This window comes from Phyllobates terribilis, unplaced genomic scaffold (genome assembly GCF_046119375.1).
Source record: "Phyllobates terribilis strain yellow unplaced genomic scaffold, ASM4611937v1 Scaffold_5__5_contigs__length_657084704, whole genome shotgun sequence".
Lineage (NCBI taxonomy): Eukaryota > Metazoa > Chordata > Amphibia > Anura > Dendrobatidae > Phyllobates > Phyllobates terribilis.
The window spans coordinates 17,721,053-17,739,479 of record NW_027362765.1 but is presented as its reverse complement, the minus strand read 5'-3'; the positions used below and the strand labels follow the sequence as shown (position 1 = coordinate 17,739,479).

Below are 18,427 nucleotides of genomic sequence, written 5' to 3'. Positions count from 1 at the left end.
ACTTTGATGCATAGGTTGGCAACCTAAAGAGCGATATGGCGCACCCCGCTCAACGACAGCTAGCCCTCAATGACCCTGTTATGCCCTACAGATAAGATGTACAACCATGAATAAATGAACAAGAAAAATATATGTGACCACTTATAACCCAATTGGTAACCTAAGGATACTATAACAACTATACAAAAAGAGATAGTTGTGTCCAAGACGCAAAAAATTATCAATCATATGTCAATATTTAGTTACTAATTCACATACACCTCATCGGAATAGATAATTGGTATTGTGAGCATTTTTTTTATAATAAACCAGATCCAAATAATGTTTGGACTATGATCCTGTGTAATCGACAGGTAATGTTTAAAGGTATATTTCACAAGCCCAAATGGCCTAGGACAGTTGCATCAGATACAAATACCCTGAGAAATGTACTTTGCCCAATTTGTGTATTCAAAGAAAGTCAAACATTGCACTTGCCCAGTGGACCCTTAATGTTAATACATGCCGCCCTAGAGTATGCACATAAAAATACAGGGACATAATCAACCTATCATAACTGATAACCCATGGGAAAAATATAAGGACACAGGAACATGATCACAAATAATAGCTAATAGCCCATGGGAGACATATAAATGATGTCTATAAGGGACTTATCATAAATGTACTAATGTTCATCCCAACGCGTTTCCCCCCTCTCATGTCATAGGTTCATCAGGGGAGCATTGTACCATACAGCAGTATTCTATGCAGAAATTCTCACAAATTGAAGAAATGGCGTGATGACCTGGTGCTTAATTAATGTTCCAGTTATATAGAACCTGGAGCTCACTATTTCCAAGTCTAGAACGGCCATGTGACTTCACTATGGCGTGTGGCATAGGTGTCTGCTGGAGCGCAAAATCATTCCATGCCTCTCTTCTGGGCTAGATTGTAAAAAGATGTAGATGGAATGCAAGTATGTTACACATCATGGTCAGGTTACTGTAATTAATACAGGTCATGTGACTGGAAGAGCGCGGGCCATAATGTTCCTCTGCCAACAATTAGATATGCAGATGCGTACCACGTCAGAACAAATGGCCAGGGGGAGTGACCCCTGCCGGTCAAAAATGATTATAGCACCCTCTTTCTAATTTCTTGACCATGTTATTTAGCGTTACTGCTTTTTTACAGACTGTCATACTGACGCGCCCCCTGGGCCGTGGGGTACTTGGTAGCCGGGCTGGTCGATGCTGGGGGATGTCATGTACACTATTGTATGCTGGCAAACCTGATTAGGGGACCCCTCCTTGCTTCCAGGCATGGCATCACCCCCTGTGAGGGAGGCAATGCCACTGTGGCAACCAGACCCCTGGGGTGCCACATTCCCCCTTAGTTAAATTCAGTACTCCCGGACTGAGGACACCCTTTTGGAATTAACAATTAACAACAATAGCAATTCACATTACAAATAGTTTAAAAAGTCTCAAAAAGGCAAAAATTGCAGAATAACAAAAACCAAATTAGAATTGAGAACAGTCATTGCGGCACTTAGTCTTTACGCCACAATCCGGGAATTGTCTTTTTCCGGGCATTTGAAGGTTGGTTGGTGGGAACCGCCTCAGCCCACTTTGTGTATCGTCCCTGGGCGTGGCTTCAGGGCATTCTGTTGGTGGGCCTAGTTTTCGGCCACACCTGCGGTTTATTTTCAAGGCCAACAATTAACTTTATTCAACACTGTCCTGACCACACCTAGTCCTGTGGTCCATTTGTCCATAGATTTAATAACTATTTACACTCACGATTACTTAAAAGTTCTTACAGGAAGTCTCTGTAGGCTCTCATACTTAACGGTTGCAACTATATAACATATACTACTATATTATTTACACTTTAGTCCCTATAACGGGCAGGGAGCTGACCTATGGTACTATAGGTTGATCTACGCAGTACAGTGGTGGCCAATTACCTACCCGGGTCTCTAGTGTCTACCGCTGGTGTGGTGGGCTCAGTGTGGACTACATTACGGTTATGTACACTACGGTTAGTCTGAGGTAACACCGGTAGGCTTGGCAGTCTTCTTCGACTTCTTTGACTCACCATGGGTATGACAGATTCACCGCTAGCATGGGGTAGATTCTCCTGATCTGCTGCTGAAGAAGCATCTGTTTCTGGGGCCGTCTGGTCTCTCTGCTGGTCTAGAGTCTCTGCGGCTTCCAGTGAGGCTACTTTGGGAAAGGTCAGGACAGGTACCACGATTGCTTGGTTCACCTGAGTCCAAGACCGGGGAAATTCTCCAAGGATGGTTTGAACCGTTTCTTCCACCTTTTCTGTGTGCTGGGGGCTGTTTTGGTCTTCCGCTTTGTTCCTCTTAATTGATATCATAAGCATTCTGGATCAGGGTGCGAGTCAGGTTGAGTCAGCTTGCGTCAGCAATTCCTTTACTAGGTGGACAGCCAGGTCGCTATCCTGCGTCTCTGCCTATCCATGGTGGGGCAATGGGTTAAACGTGGCCTCTCTGTTGGCGGAGCGCATGTTCCTCACACAGTGGGAGCACTGGGTCACCCCGTGATGGAAAGTGGGTATGTCTATCTCCTCCAGCTCTTCTCCCCATCTGGCAAGTTGGGCATCCTGGACAGCGCATCAGCATTAGTGTTTTTATGCCCCACCCGATACTTGATGGTAAACTCGTAGTTGGACAGTCAAGCCATCCATCATTGTTCTAGGGCACAAAGCTTCGCAGTCTCCAGGTGCATCAGTGTGAAGACTGTAAATCTGGAGGAGGTGAGGTAGTGTTTGAAGTGCTCTGTTACAGCCCAGACTATGGCTAAAAACTCCAACTTAAAGGAAATATAGTTTTCAGGATTCCTTTCCGTAGGACAGAGCTTCCTGCTGGAGTAGGCAATCACTCTCTCTGCCCTGCTTTACCTGGGACAGCACCGCTCCCAATCCCATGTTGCTGGCATCCGTATGGAGTATAAAGGGTTGGCCATAGTCGGGGTAGGCCAGGAATTCGTCTCCCGTAAGAGTCTCTTTCAGTCGAGTGAATGATTCGTCTTCTGTTTTACTCCACTTGAATGGAGGATTCGGGTTCTTGGCCTTCATGGACTGGCCCACTAGGAGGTCCTGCATGGGTGCTGCTATCTTGGTGAAACCCTTGATGAATCTTCTGTAGTAGCCTACCATCCCGAGGAACTGCCGCACTTCCTTGATAGTGGAGGGTCTTGGCCAGTCGTTGATCACAGTGACTTTTTCAGGGTCTGGTGCTACACCTTCGTCGCTTACCACATGACCTAGGTACTGCACCTTGGGCTTCAACAAGTGGCACTTAGATGGCTTTACTTTCAGGCCATAACCAGATAGGGCTTCAAGCACCTCGGCCAGGTGCTCCAGGTGGTCTTCATATGACTTTGAGTAGACTATTACGTCGTCTAGGTACAGCAGGACGGTTTAGAAGTTTTTGTGTCCTAGGCAACAGTCCATTAACCGCTGGAAAGTTCCCGGGGTCGTTGCAGAGCCCGAATGGCATGCAGTTGAACTCGCAGAGGCCCATTGGTGTCGTAAACGCGGTCTTCTCTGTGTCCGCCTCAGCCACGGGAACCTGCCAATACCCACTGGTGAGATTCAAAGTGGAGAAATAGTTAGGGGATCTTAGTGCACCTAATGATTCCTCAATTCTGGGTAATGGGTAGGCATCCTTATGTGTAATGCGGTTAATCTGCCTATAATCAACACACATCCTCATTGTTCCATCTTTCTTTCTAACGAGGACTAATGGAGCTGCCCAGGGGCTACAACTATCTCTGATCACCCGAACCTCCTTCATCTCCTGTAACATTCCTTTGTCACATTGATAGTGAGCTGGGGGTACAGGCCGGTACCTCTCTTTAATGGGCGGATGATATCCTGTGGGGATATGATGTTGGACCGCTTTTACCTGCCCAAAGTTTAGCCTTGCTAAAGACTCGCTCATATTCTTGGATCACCAGGTACACCCCATGCTTTTGGTGCAAAGGGGTGGACTCAGTGCCTACTTGTAGCTTCTGACACCAATCCTCCAGCTGCACCTTGGAGCCATTATCCTCCGCCTGTTTGGGCGGAGGCAAGGGATTCCATTGCCTTTATTGCATTGTTACTGACAGTGAACAGCTTAGCAAGGGTGGCATACCGGGGTAAATGGACCTCTTTCTCCCCACAATTCAGGATGCGTATCGGTACTCTCCCCTTGCGGACATCGACCACTCCTCTGGCCGTCAAGATGGTGGGCCTACTATCAGAGTACATGAGTTCTACCAGGGCCTGATAATCTTGAGCCCTGAGACCTATTGCTGCCCGACACCATATTAACATTTCACTCCTAGGAGGCATTGCAATGGGAAATGGATCACTTATTCTGACACTGCCGACTTCTCCACCAGACAGCTCTACCTGTTGTCTTTGCATCAGGGCTTTGATCTCCTTCTGCAGAACTCACTGCTGACTGGAACTGGCAGTCTCTGCGACCTCTTGCAACAAAACAATAATTTCCCCAAGACAATTCTCTATCACATTGGTACCTATAGTTATCATAGGATGACTTTCTCGACAATCAATACCAACAATAATCATCCCTTGTGATAGCAATTCTACTTGGCCAACCTTTATGGTCACCTCTTTATACCCCACCTGAGGCAAGGGCTGACCATTGCTGGCATAGATGTCAATATGTTCATCTGGACTGCGGGTAATGTCTGAATCAGTCCAGTATCGTTTGAAAAGGATATATGGCATCGTTGTCACCTGGGAACCGGTGTCCAGCAATGTGTTCATCGGGATGCCATCAAGCACGACAGGTAGGACCGGTCGTCCTCCCACATACTTGTCTCGCCAGCTTTGTGGGCCTGGTCTTTTTACTCCTGGGGTTTGGCCCTCTGCCCCAGTGGTTGCTCTTTTAAATTGCAGAATCTTGCGAGGTGCCCCGCCTTTTGACAGCGGCGGCAGATGGGCTGCCCGTCCTGGTCGTAGCCATCGCTGTTTCTCCCTCTGGTCGGTGGAATTCTTCTCTCTCATCACCACGGGACGTTATCTCGACTGGAAGCCAGCGGGATTCTTTCCTTTGGAGACACTTGCATGGCCTGCACGGTTTTGGTTAGTGTAGCCTTTTGGTCAGCTCCTGGACCTGAAGGCGTAGGTCTGCAGAGGGGTCATTATCTAGGGTCTGCGCATCAGCCTCCACAGGTGCTGGGGAAAAGGACGCCACCTCCTGGTGGTATGTGATAGCTGGGCGCCGGAGGGGTGCAGTGCCACTTGGGGTTGGTTCTCGCTGCACCCGGATGGTTTTGCAGAGCCATTATGCGCAGCTGTGTCCGGTGAGTGTTAGACAGGAGCCCCTCAATAAACTGCTCAGTTAGCAATCCGTCCTCGTCTCGCACACTGTCGGGGTCTACCTGTTTAATGGCCTACAGCGCCTCCTGCAGGTTTAGAGCATAGTCCCGTACACTGTCCTGTACCCTTTGTTTGCACCCGTAGAACTTCATTTTAATCTCTGCTGCTGTGCGGGTGTCAAAGGTATCCTTCAACCGGGCCAATATTTCTTTAACAGTGCTTTTGTCCCTGCCAGGCCAGGACTTCACCTCTCTCTGGGCCGCACCGATTAGCTGGCCTATGAGGATGCTGACTTTTTGCTCCTCAGACAGGGGGTACACTTGAAACAAACTGCGCAGTCGCTCCTCAAATTCACTCAGGGTGTGCGACTCCCCTGAGTACTGGGGCAACCACGCCGCCCCCTGGTACATACTGCATGGATAAAGGCATTACTGTGGCGGCTGCCGCACCCGCAGCTAGATCCTCTCCCAGGTTAGGCATCTTCCTCCCCCCTAGTGTACCTCAGCCAGGTCCTGGGTTTCTGCTGACGTACCAGTATGCTGCTCTGCAGGCGAGAGGGATCGCTTACCCGGCGGTTCCGGATCGGGGCTTCCTGCTTCCCCTCGGCTGACGGCAAATGACATGATGATACAGTTCAGCAAAGTCTATGGCACACAGTACCCGGTTATAACGGGCTTCGAATCCTGTTCGTGATGCCAAGTTGATGCGCCCCCTGGGCCGTGAGGTACTCGATAGCTGGGCCGGTCGATGCTGGAGGATGTCACGGTGGCAGTGACCCGGTCCGTGACTCAGGGCGGTCAATTAAAGGGAAAGTAAAAGGAAAAATAACGTTTTTAGAGATAATGTTCGTGACGCCATCTGTGGTATGCGGCTATATGGGGCTGCCGCTGCAGTGCAGATCCTCTGGAGCTGATGGTGACACAGCAGAGTTGGTTTAGTTCTCCACAGGCAGAGCTTAGCTCCATGGCAGTAGATGGTGATTTTATGAGGTAGATGTTGTTGGTGTGGTGTAATGCAGGTGATGGCGCAGATAATGACCAGTCCACAGCTTAATGGCGGTTTCCTCTTATCTTTACTTGCGGTTTGTTAAGCAGACCGGGGCACGGGTACTAGCTTGTAGTAGAGGTACGGGCGGCCTGGGGGGCACGGGTACTAGCTGGTAGTAGAGGTCCGGGCGGCCTGGGGGCAAGTTGGAGATCCACCTCGCCAGGTGAAGTTGTAGGCCTTCCCTCTGAGCTAATCTCTTTGGCCCTGCTGCTTGAAGCTATGCTGTGGCCCTCGTCCCTGAGTAAAACGTCTTTTTCCTCACCCGTATGGCAGGCAGCTCGAGCCTTACGTAAGGGTCGCTCCCACGTGGCGGTGCAGGGCCCTATGGTGCTGCTGTGTTGCCGGGCGTCTGGTGGAGCCAGGAGACCTGCAGTCTCCTGCCCTCTGGATTCTGCTACTGGGCCTTCCGTGCCCCACAACCATGGACTCCGGTGTCCGGTTCACTTGTGCTTCTCTCCTCTGGGGTGAGCTTGTACACAGCTCCATTCCCCAGGTTCTTCCTCGTGGCTGTTCTGTCTTCAACTCCTCTCAACTCCCAACTCACTAACCCCACCTCCAGATTCCAGTTTGAAGGAGAGGAGCTCCCCTTTCTGGTCTGGAGCCAGGAAAGTGTTGTATGCTGGTAAACCTGATTAGGTGACCCCTCCTTGCTTCCAGGCATGGCATCACCCCCTGTGAGGGAGGCAATACCACTGTGGCAATCGGACCCCTGGGGTGCCGCAATACCGTGTGTGGCTGGCTGTGTTGACCGTCCTACTTTGTGTGATGAGGGCTGTGAGGACCATCATTACTGTCTGTGGGGGATATGTGGGCTATCACTATGTTTGGGGGGCTGTGATGACCACCAAACCATGTGTGGAGGAGGGCTCTGAGATCCCCCATAATGTGTGGGGAGCTGTGTGGCCATCAAATTATGTTGGGGAGCTGTGGGGGCATCATACTGTGTTGGGCATTGAACTGTGTGTGACGGGAGCTGTGTGTGTGTGGGGGTAGAGCATCGTACTGTGTGTGTAGACATTTGGGAACATCATACTATGTGTAGCTGTTGTAATGCAGCAGCTTGCTGCATTGCTAAAATGTCCAGGGGGTGTGTTCTGGCTGACCATTTACCTCCCCCTCAGGTGACTGATCACATGACTGTGACATCATCACAGGTCATGTGTGCACAAAAGGATATATAAATCCTGGTGGTTTTGAAACAGGGATAGAGAGGCCTGGTGAGGCAAGAAGCCTGGTCCCTGTGTCTGGATATGTCATAGGTCTTGTATCCCCCTCTGATCCCACATCCTTTCCAGCACATGACAGCTGATTTGGTCCATCCACTAGCCAGGAAGGCAGAGGCTGGATCCCTGTGTCTGGGATACCAGTAGCCTTGGAAGGCAAGAGGTCTGGTCCCTGTGTCTGGGACTCCACTAGCCTGGAAGGCAGAGGCTGGATCCCTGTGTCTGAGATACTAGTAGCCTTGGAAGGCAAGAGGTCTGGTCCCTGTGTCTGGGACTCCACTAGCCTGGAAGGCAGAGGCTGGATCCCTGTATTTGGGACACCAGTAGCCTTGGAAGGCACGTGGCCTGGAGAATACGTCTGGGGAGCCTTAAAGCCACAGCTGTGGCAGAACAGAGCTGATAGAAGCAGCTGAGACCCAGCAAAGGTAAATCAGCGCTTTAAGTGAATATTGTTGCTGTACCTTGCTGAAGTCTGTATTTGAAGCCAAGCGGGCATAGCTGCCACTGAAAAGGCTTGAGGATATACATGTGTAACATTCCTGCGGGCCATTGAGATGGACTATGTTATAAACAGTTTATGAGGTGTAATAAACTGCTGGTCTTCATATTACCGGAAAACGGTGCATGTGTGCTTTGATTGACCCGGTGAAACGAGTGCCCCAGCGTGATGAATAGCGCTACCTTACACTGTTTATTAAGGTACAATGGCTGAATAACAAGAACACATGATTTATACACTTTATATAAAGCAGTGAATTATATGGTGCTGATTTGCTGCTACAAGTAAGGATACAAGTTACAATAATCCCTATCATAATATGTAGCAGCGAGTCAGCGGAATTAATTCTGCTCAGTATTAAGGGATATAAATAATATAAAATAATTATATTAATATTGAGCAGAATTAATTTCAGCCTATTGGCTCAGCCCTCTACAACAGTCACAGTCTCTCATCTGGCCCCTCGGGAAAATAAATTGGCTACCCCTGGTCTTCGTAGAATCTCATTATGAGGATAGGTGATCGGTGGTGTCCAACAGCAGGGACCTGCACTGGTTGACAGAATGGGGCAGTTTTATGTCTTTTAGAATTGAACAGCAGTGCACATGCTCAGTCTGAGCTCCATTCTTGTTCTGAGGCTGCCGAGCGATCCATAAAGAATGAATAGAGTACTGGTCGAGCATCCAACCAGTCGCTCCATTTTGGAACGGGGATAGAAAGTCCCTGTTTTGCCTATCGGTGCAGGTCCCAGCGATCGCACACTCACTGTTCAGCAAGTTATCACCTATCCCATAGTTAGGCGATAACTTGTTTTCACTGCACAACCCCTTTAAAGTGACTCTGTCAGCACAGAATGACTATTCAAACCAAAAACAGGCTCTCGGTGCACACTTGGTGTGGCCAAACATTTAACCCCACTCACGACTTATTACGTATAGATATGTCATAGGTCTTGTATCCCCCTCTGATCCCACATCCTTTCCGGCACATGACAGCTGATTTGGTCCACCCACAGTTATTAACATGTTAAATTTCGCTTCCAATCTCTGACCGGCATTTAACTTGCGCAAACTGGATGCACGTCACAAACTCTGATCATTGGTGCGCTCCTGTCACATGATCGCAGGGCGCCGACAGTTGATCTGCAGAAGACCTCTGTGCTTGTTATTGTCATTGTCACTGTGGCCGGTGTTTAAAGGAGATGATTACTGCTACACATAGCAGGGCTGAAGCACTGCTATGTGTAGCACAAGTGATCAATTGGTAAATGTCAATCTCTGACAGCGGTCTTTAACATGTTCGCACCGGAAGCGTGTCACACACTCCACCCATCAGCACCCCTGTCGCATCATTGCGAGGTGCCGATAGGTTGGCATGACAACTGGGGGTCTGCCCATGGCTGGCATTCATAGCAGATGTTGATTTTTGCTACACATAGCAGGGCTGAACAAGCGATCAGGCGATTGCAGCTTCAAGTCTCCTAAGATTATTGAAACCAGTAAAAAGTAGAAAAGAAAGGTTTAAAAAAATGTAAAAAATATAAAAGTTCAAATCCCCCCCAAAATAAAAAATACATGTTTGTTATTGCTGTGTTCAGAAACACCCAATCTATCAAAATATAAATCCGATCGGTAAGCGGCGTAACAAAACAAAAATCGAAATGCCAGAATTCCATTTTTTTGGTCGCTGCAACATTGCAATAAAATGCAATAACAGGTGATCAAAACATTGTATGTATCCCAAAATGGTATCAATAAAAACATCAGCTCGGCGCACAAAAAATAAGCCCTCACTCAGCCCCAGATCCCGAAAAATGGAGACACTATGGGTCTCAGAAAATGAAATAAGAAGAAAAGATGTGAGCACATAACAGGGATCACCACAGATGTATAAAATAAACTAATTGTATTAAATGTTAACAGACCAATACTGACATGTTAAAAACATTTAAAAAGGGGAAAAAAAAACATAACAATCGGACAGACAACAGTGTGATAATACCATAGTCTTAAACATCAGCTTGCACTTTTATACAAGAGAGCCCATTGCAATTATAGCCTAGAATTGGATATACACATAATTTTCAATCCCCTCAAATTAGCAGTAAATAAGGTGTGAAAGTGCACTAGAGCGTAATATAGCAATATTATCAAATAATGAAAAAAAATTATACTAAAGAATTAGAAAATACTAGAAAATGGTCCAATAAGAGAGACCAATCTCAAGTACATATAAGGTAATATACCTATAAAGATTATACTACTTGCACAAGAGGCAAAATGAGTAAATAACCACTAAGCAGCATCATTATCCCTATTATTTAGAGTAGATTATCAAGGCTAAAGCTGCAACAACTCACTTATACAGGAATGTATATATGCAACCTGTTAAAATGAACAAGGCAGACCATGATGGAAAAAAGATACCCAAAACGCCCCACATGTATCGCCACTCAAAGGAGTAGCTTCATCAGAGGTAGAACTATGGCCATGTGAGGTCAGGAAACATATATACTGTATATACATCTTATAACAAAAGTTAATTAGATACCTAATTAGGAACCAGCCACAGAGAGGCAGATAGGTTTGGAACACCTGTATGTTAAAAGATGCCAGAAGTGATGCATCGCGCTCCAACATGGAGCGCAGGCACCTCCCAGCAATACAGCATGATTATTTGATCTGATTGGTGCAGACGGCGCACGCATCAGCGCACATACTGGAAGAGATGCACTGCGCTTACCTGTGGAGCACAATCACTTCCAGGCAGTGCAGCAAAAATACTTAGCATGATTAATCCAGTACAAACGGTGCAGGCCCAAGTGCACATGTCGGAAGTGATGCACTGGACCACCGTGGACCACAGGCACCGGGGGGCAGCACAACACAATTTCTCCATAGGATTGATCCAGCACAGATGGCACAAGCATCAGTGCATATTCCAGAAGAGGTGTACTGCGCTCCACTGTGGAACGCAGACACCCCTTTGGGAATGGAGAATAGTCCATGCATATGATAATAAAGACAACATTTATGTGCCTATGTCTGACACCGTGTCATTGCGTTTCACAATAGATCACAGACACTTCTCCAAAAGTAATTATTTTATCTTATGTGGTAAAGAGACTTGCTCGACTCTCACAGAGGCAGACACAGGAAACACGTCTCGGGTTAACTTCCTGCAGGTTTAGTGATATATGGCATAAACCTCAGCAGGGTTCCACAAAATAAACAAGGCCTCTCCGGAATAACAAAAAAACAAAAAAAAAAAGATAAATTATAGAACAGTCCATTGGCGAGCAGGGTTTCGCCCTCTCTGGGTAGCACATAAAGGTTTCACCACAAAGTCCTTCTGTGGAGCTCTCTGGCTTCCACACACACAGTCTGGAGACTTTCTTCTCCAGACCACACCAGAGAAAAAAAACAGTGACTGAACATTTAACTTCCCCAGCCACACCCTTTAGGCAAACATATGGTGAATGACCTCCCACAATTCACAATGTCATTCACAAAAAAACACTCCCTTTTGAAATGGTGATTTAACCCCCCAACACATAATATGCTGGAGAACTTGTAGGTATAGTTCACTGAAGCTAGTAACCACAGCGAAACATATCTCTCCTCACATATCACCAGTGACTCTGTCACACTTATCAAAATAGGGATACTGTATATATGCTAATAAGCCCCGGAGGTGGAGTCCTGCGTTCCACCATGGAACACGGGCAGCACTCCGGAAGTAGTAAATTCAAATCGTTAGCTCAAAAAGCAAATAAAACCCATAAAATAAAAAAAAATCATATTTCACAAAGTACAAACCAAGAGGCACAAACCTACGAGAATCAATCTAAGGTTATTTACACCGCAAAAATGTGGATACACTGCGTTTTTATAACAGAAGATATGTCAGAAATGACCTAGGTTAAGCGCAGAGATGAATACCAGGTCGTGCATTAGTTTGCACAGCGAGAAGGGGTTAAAAAGGTGGGGAGAGGTAGACATTCCATATTGCCAACACATATAGGATTCAACTACACAGGGCTCACAAGGGCTCAATATGTTATATTCATGTAAATCATTGGATATTAAGAATGCATAGATAGAAAGTCACCCTATATAAACCTATATGGTGGATGTACTAATTGTGCATATATTAATACGCATCCATAGGATATGCACATCCACAATCCATTAATATTCACCAAAAGAGCCCACATAAATCTCCCATGTACAGGAAAATCACTCCCATTATCAATCATGTTAATAAATTAATACCAGTTGTGCCAGCAGTATAATAGGTGAATATATATATGTATATAACCTATACATTTTTTGTATCTGCGAACCCATCATGACCTGGAGAATCATAATGGCTGGTCAGTTTTTTAGTGAACATAGTAAAAAAAAAAACAATTGTGGAATTGCACGTTTTGCAATTTCACCGCATGTGGAAATTTTTTCCCGTTTTCCAGTACAATATATGGTAAAACCAATTGTGTTGTTCAAAAGTACAACTCGTCCTGCAAAAAAACAAGCCCTCATATGGCCATATTAATGGAAAAATTAAAAAGTTATCGCTCTGGGAAGAAGGGGAGCAAAGAATGAAAACGCAAAAACGCAAAAACGGAAAATTCCAAGGTCGTGAAGAGGTTACGGCTTTTTTCTCTATCTCCGCCCTCCCTCTATTATTTTGATTTGACAGCTCTGGCTTTATTGAACCAGAGAAGGGCAGAGATAGAGGGAAAACAAGTAGGTGAGAAGATGCAGTTAAAAGTTTGGTTGCACCTTAGGTGCATCGAGCACCTGTGCTTGGTTTGAACAGTCATTCTGTACAGACAGAGTCCCTTTAAGGCCCTCAAACATATTAGATAAGTGTCAGCCCTACAGCCATTTGGCCGACAACAATCTCTCCTAATTAGCACATACACAGGAGCACTTTGCCAAATGTTTTTGTGCTATTAGCAGATGTGTGACTCCTCTAGCAGTGGCTGGTGTTCAGAGAAAACAAGAGGATCAACCATTGGTACTCCATGTCAGATCCTTCCCTTTCCTCACATACACTATCAGAGGAAAGTCAAGAGGCCCGAATATACATCAGATTGTTGACTGAACCTGCCGACTTTAGCCTTATATGCATGGAAGTCTTAGTGTAAGGTCACGGCACCACTATCAGTATTTGGTCAGTGTTCGGTCAGTATTTTTTCTCAGGAGTGGAAGACAAAACCAGGAGTGGGTGATAAATGCAGAATTGGTGACTTGTTTCTATTATACCTTTTCTCTGGTTTTGGGTCTCAACCCTGAGATAAAATATTGACCAAATACTGATAGGGGGGCCGTGGCCTTACCTGTAGAATAGACAGTACTGTGTGCACAGCAAGCATAGGCCTCTGTACAGTAACTCCACTCTACTCATCTCTGTAGTTAGGTGACTAGAATGGAGTTGCTGAGTGCACAGAAATCATGAACCTCAGCGCAGCAACTCTGATCTAATCATCTCTGTAGTGAGACAGCTAGAATGGAGTTGCTGTATAGAGGACATCCTTATAGACAGTACTGTGTTCACAGAAATAAACCTCAGTGCAGCAACTCCAATCTAATCATCTCTATAGTGAGGTGGCTAGCATGGAGTTGCTGTATAGAGGATGTTCTTATAGACAGTACTGTGTGCACAGAAATCAAGAACCTCTGTACAGCAACTCTGATCTAATCATCTCTCTAGTGAGACAGCTAGAATGCAGTTGCTGTATAGAGGACGTCCTTATAGACAGTACAGTCATGGCCAAAAGTATTGAGAATGAGACAAATAGTAATTTTTCCAAAGTTTACTGCTTCATTTTTTGTAATGGCAATTTGCATATACTCCTGAATGTCAAAGAGTGATCAGCTTAACAGCAATTACTGTACTTGCAAAGTCAATATTTGCCCAGAAAATGATTTTTAACCCCCAAAACACATTTCAACATCATTGCAGTCCTGCCTTAAAAGGAGCAGCTAACATCGTTTTAGTGATTGATCCATTAACACAGGTGTGGGTGTTGATGAGGACAAGGCTGGCGATCAATCAGTCATGATTAAGTAAGAATGACATCACTGGACACTTTAAAAGGAGGCTGGTTCTTGGTATCATTGTTTCTCTTCAGTTAACCATGGTTATCTCTAAAGAAACACATGCAGCCATCATTGCACTGCACAAAAATGGCCTAACAGGGAAGAGTATCGCAGCTACAAAGATTGCACCTCAGTCAACAATCTATCGCATCATCAAGAACTTCAAGGAGAGAGCTTCCATTGTTGTCAAAAAGGCTCCAGGGCGCTCAAGAAAGACCAGCAAGCGCCAGGACCATATCTTAAAACTGTTTCAGCTGCGGAATCGGACTACCAGCAGTGCCGAGCTTGCTCAGGAATGGCAGCAGGCTGGTGTGAGTGCTTCTGCACACACTGTGAGGCGGAGACTCTTTGAGCAAGGGCTGGTTTCAAGGAGGGCAGCAAAGAAGCCACTTCTCTCCAGAAAAAACATCAGGGACCGACTGATATTCTGCAAAAGGTACAGGGAGTGGACTGCTGAGGACTGGGGCAAAGTCATTTTCTCTGATGAATCCCCTTTTCGATTGTTTGGGACATCTGGAAAACAGCTTATTCGGAGAAGAAGAGGTGAGCGCTACCACCAGTCTTGTCTCATGCCAACTGTAAAGCATCCTGAAACCATTCATGTGTGGTGTTGCTTCTCAGCCAAGAGAATCGGCTCACTCACAGTCTTGCCTAAAAACACAGCCATGAATAAAGAATGGTACCAGAATGTCCTCCATGTTAGAACCTTGCTCTTAGGTTTTTTCCTTTGCTGGTCACATGACCTTGTTGGCCTATTTAATCCTGCTCCGCCCTTCTGGCTTTGCTGGACTTCATTGTTTAACTACTTTCTAGCTAGCCTGTGCTCTGTATCTAACTCTGTTAGTTTGCTTGGTCTACGGACCTCTATGTTCTATATATTTTGTTTGTTCGTCTGTCTGCTACTATTTCTGTTAGGAGGTGTCCCATTTTCCTCCCAGTCCTTAGTACTTGTAGGGATTCCTTCCCCACATCTATAGGTCTCCGTACAGACTAGCTTAGGACTTTAGCAGGTCTGATCGCAGGATCAGGTTCCCTGTTACATCGTAGGGATTAAGCTGAGTTCTATCGTAGGGACAGATCTCCTCTCTTTCCTTAGCTCTGGTAGCAGAACATAACAGTAAGTCCAGCCCAGCAAATGCTCTAAGGAAAGATTTTTTTTTCTGTTTCATCATGGTGTCGGTTCTGGATTTGGCTAAACACCTGCAGGGACTCTCTTTGGAGGTGACTGAGCTCCGTCAGCACGTGAGTAACTGTCCTGGAGCACATTTCTTGGAGCCTAAGGTACGTTTCCCGGATTTATTTTTTGGTGAACACCGAGAATTTTTTTCATTTAAAAATGCTTGCTTATTGTATTTTCGTTTGAGACCCAAGTCCTCTGGGGATGATTCCCAGCGCATAGGGTTTATAATGTCACTTTTGCGCAAAGAGCCTCAGGAGTGGGCCTTTTCTTTGCAACCTAGTGATACATGCTTCAGTTCAGTGGATAGTTTTTTTTCTGCTTTGGGACTATTATATGATGATCCTGATCGTGTCTCATCAGCTGAGACTGAGTTAAGACGTTTGAGACAGGGATCAGGTAATGTGGAAAAATATTGTACTCATTTCCGTCGTTTGGGTCGTTCTCCAAGTTGGGATCTGCCGTGCCTGAGGAGGAGAATTTTTCCGGTGATTTGGAGAGAGTTTGGACGGATGTGCGTGGTAATCTTCAGGAGGCCAACAGAAAATCTAAAGACTACTTTGATAGGAAACGACAGGAGGTTTTGTTCGCTGTTGGTGACATGGTTTGGTTGTCCTCTAGGAATCTGCGGTTGAGGATTCCTTCTAAGAAATTGGGTCCCAAGTTTGTAGGGCCCTTTAAGGTGCTTCAGGTTGTCAACCAATCTGCTGTTAGGTTGGAGGTTCCTACCTCCTGGAGAATTAATCCGGTATTTCATGTCTCTCTGTTGAAAAAAGCTGTTGTATCGGATTGTGACGCCTCTGCCTCTGTTCCTCCAGTGGTGGAGGACAGGGAATATGAAATTTCTCGCATCCTTAACTCTAGACAGTATAGAGGTAGTTTGCAGTATCTTGTGGCCTGGAAAGGTTTCGGACCCGAGGATTACTCTTGGGTGAGGTCGGATGATGTTTCCGCGTCCAGACTTATCAGAGCGTTTCACAGGAGATTTCCTGATAAGCCTGGTCCTAGGGGATCCGGAGGATCCTCTTAGAAGGGGGGGTACTGTTAGAACCTTGCTCTTAGGTTTTTTCCTTTGCTGGTCACATGACCTTGTTGGCCTATTTAATCCTGCTCCGCCCTTCTGGCTTTGCTGGACTTCATTGTTTAACTACTTTCTAGCTAGCCTGTGCTCTGTATCTAACTCTGTTAGTTTGCTTGGTCTACGGACCTCTATGTTCTATATATTTTGTTTGTTCGTCTGTCTGCTACTATTTCTGTTAGGAGGTGTCCCATTTTCCTCCCAGTTCTTAGTACTTGTAGGGATTCCTTCCCCACATCTATAGGTCTCCGTACAGACTAGCTTAGGACTTTAGCAGGTCTGATCGCAGGATCAGGTTCCCTGTTACATCGTAGGGATTAAGCTGAGTTCTATCGTAGGGACAGATCTCCTCTCTTTCCTTAGCTCTGGTAGCAGAACATAACACTCCAAGAGCAACTTCTCCCAACCGTCCAAGAGCAGTTTGGTGCCCAACAATGCCTTTTCCAGCATGATGGAGCACCTTGCCATAAAGCAAAGGTGATAACTAAATGGCTCATGGAACAAAACATAGAGATTTTGGGTCCATGGCCTGGAAACTCCCCAGATCTTAATCCCATTGAGAACTTGTGGTCAATCATCAAGAGACGGGTGGACAAACAAAAACCAACAAATTCTGGCAAAATGCAAGCATTGATTATGCAAGAATGGACTGCTATCAGTCAGGATTTGGTCCAAAAGTTGATTGAGAGCATGCCAGGGAGAATTACAGAGGTCTTGAAGAAGGAGCAACACTGCAAATATTGACTTGCTGCATTAACTCATTCTAACTGTCAATATAACCTATTGGTACTCATAATATGATTGCAATTATATTTCTGTATGTGATATAAACATCAGACAAACACTAATAAAAACCAGAGGCCAGCAGATCATGTGAAAATATAATTTTGGTGTCATTCTCAAAACTTTTGGCCATGACTGTACACTGTGCACAGAAATCATGAGCCTCAATGCAGCAACTCCAATCTAGTCATCTCTGTAGAGAGACAGCTAGAATGGAGTTGCTGCAGTGAGTTTCGTTATTTCTGAGCAGTTACATAAGATTACAGCCCTGATAAACGAACACTGGCATGTTACAGGCCCGTCTTAGTGAAGGTTTAGCGGGAAAAAACTGTTGCACATTTCGTAGTATAAAACATTACACACAGCGCTGATTGTTCAGTTTTGATAGAATTCGGCTTTTCCCGTATGTACACATGTCTCGACCACCATTTTGGAGAGTGGGTGGAGCTTTGCAGGGAGGGGCGTGGCCATGATGGAGCTCAGCCGACATCATCAACTTACATAACAGAAGTGGCGTAAATTCAAGCAGAATCGCCCCCACATTTCTGTCATTGACGTCACATTTGTGTTGTACATTATGGTGACTGTCGGCAGCGCTCCATTACACATCTCCCCATGACTGTTGGCAGCACTCCGTTACACCTCTCCCCATGACTGTCGGCAGTGCTCCGTTACACCTCTCCCCATGACTGTCGGAAGCGCTCCGTTACACCTCTCCCCATGACTGTCGGAAGCGCTCCGTTACACCTCTCCCCATGACTGTCGGCAGTGCTCCGTTACACCTCTCCCCATGACTGTCGGCAGCGCTCCGTTACACCTCTCCCCATGACTGTCGGAAGCGCTCCGTTACACCTCTCCCCATGACTGTCGGAAGAGCTCCGTTATACCTCTCCCCATGACTGTCAGAAGCGCTCCGTTACACCTCTCTCCATGACTGTCAGCAGCGATCCGTTACACCTCTCCCCATGACTGTCAGAAGCGCTCCGTTACGCCGCTCCCCATGACTGTCGGCAGCGCTCCGTTACACCGCTTCCCATAGAGCTCCGTCATTTATCTTATTTTTGTTAGCCATTAAAAGGTATCTTAACTACAGGATAATCTTGTTTTTCCCACTTTCAACTGGCTTACAAGGTATCAAACCCCTTTTGTACACCTCGTACACGCGCG

At 46.1% G+C, this 18,427-nt stretch overlaps 1 protein-coding gene across 1 annotated transcript in view; it reads left to right on the top strand.

Annotated features, from left to right (window-relative positions):
- Positions 1-18,427, top strand: part of LOC141270499 (uncharacterized) — a 228,608-nt gene that overhangs the window by 71,737 nt on the left and 138,444 nt on the right. The window lies entirely within an intron of this gene.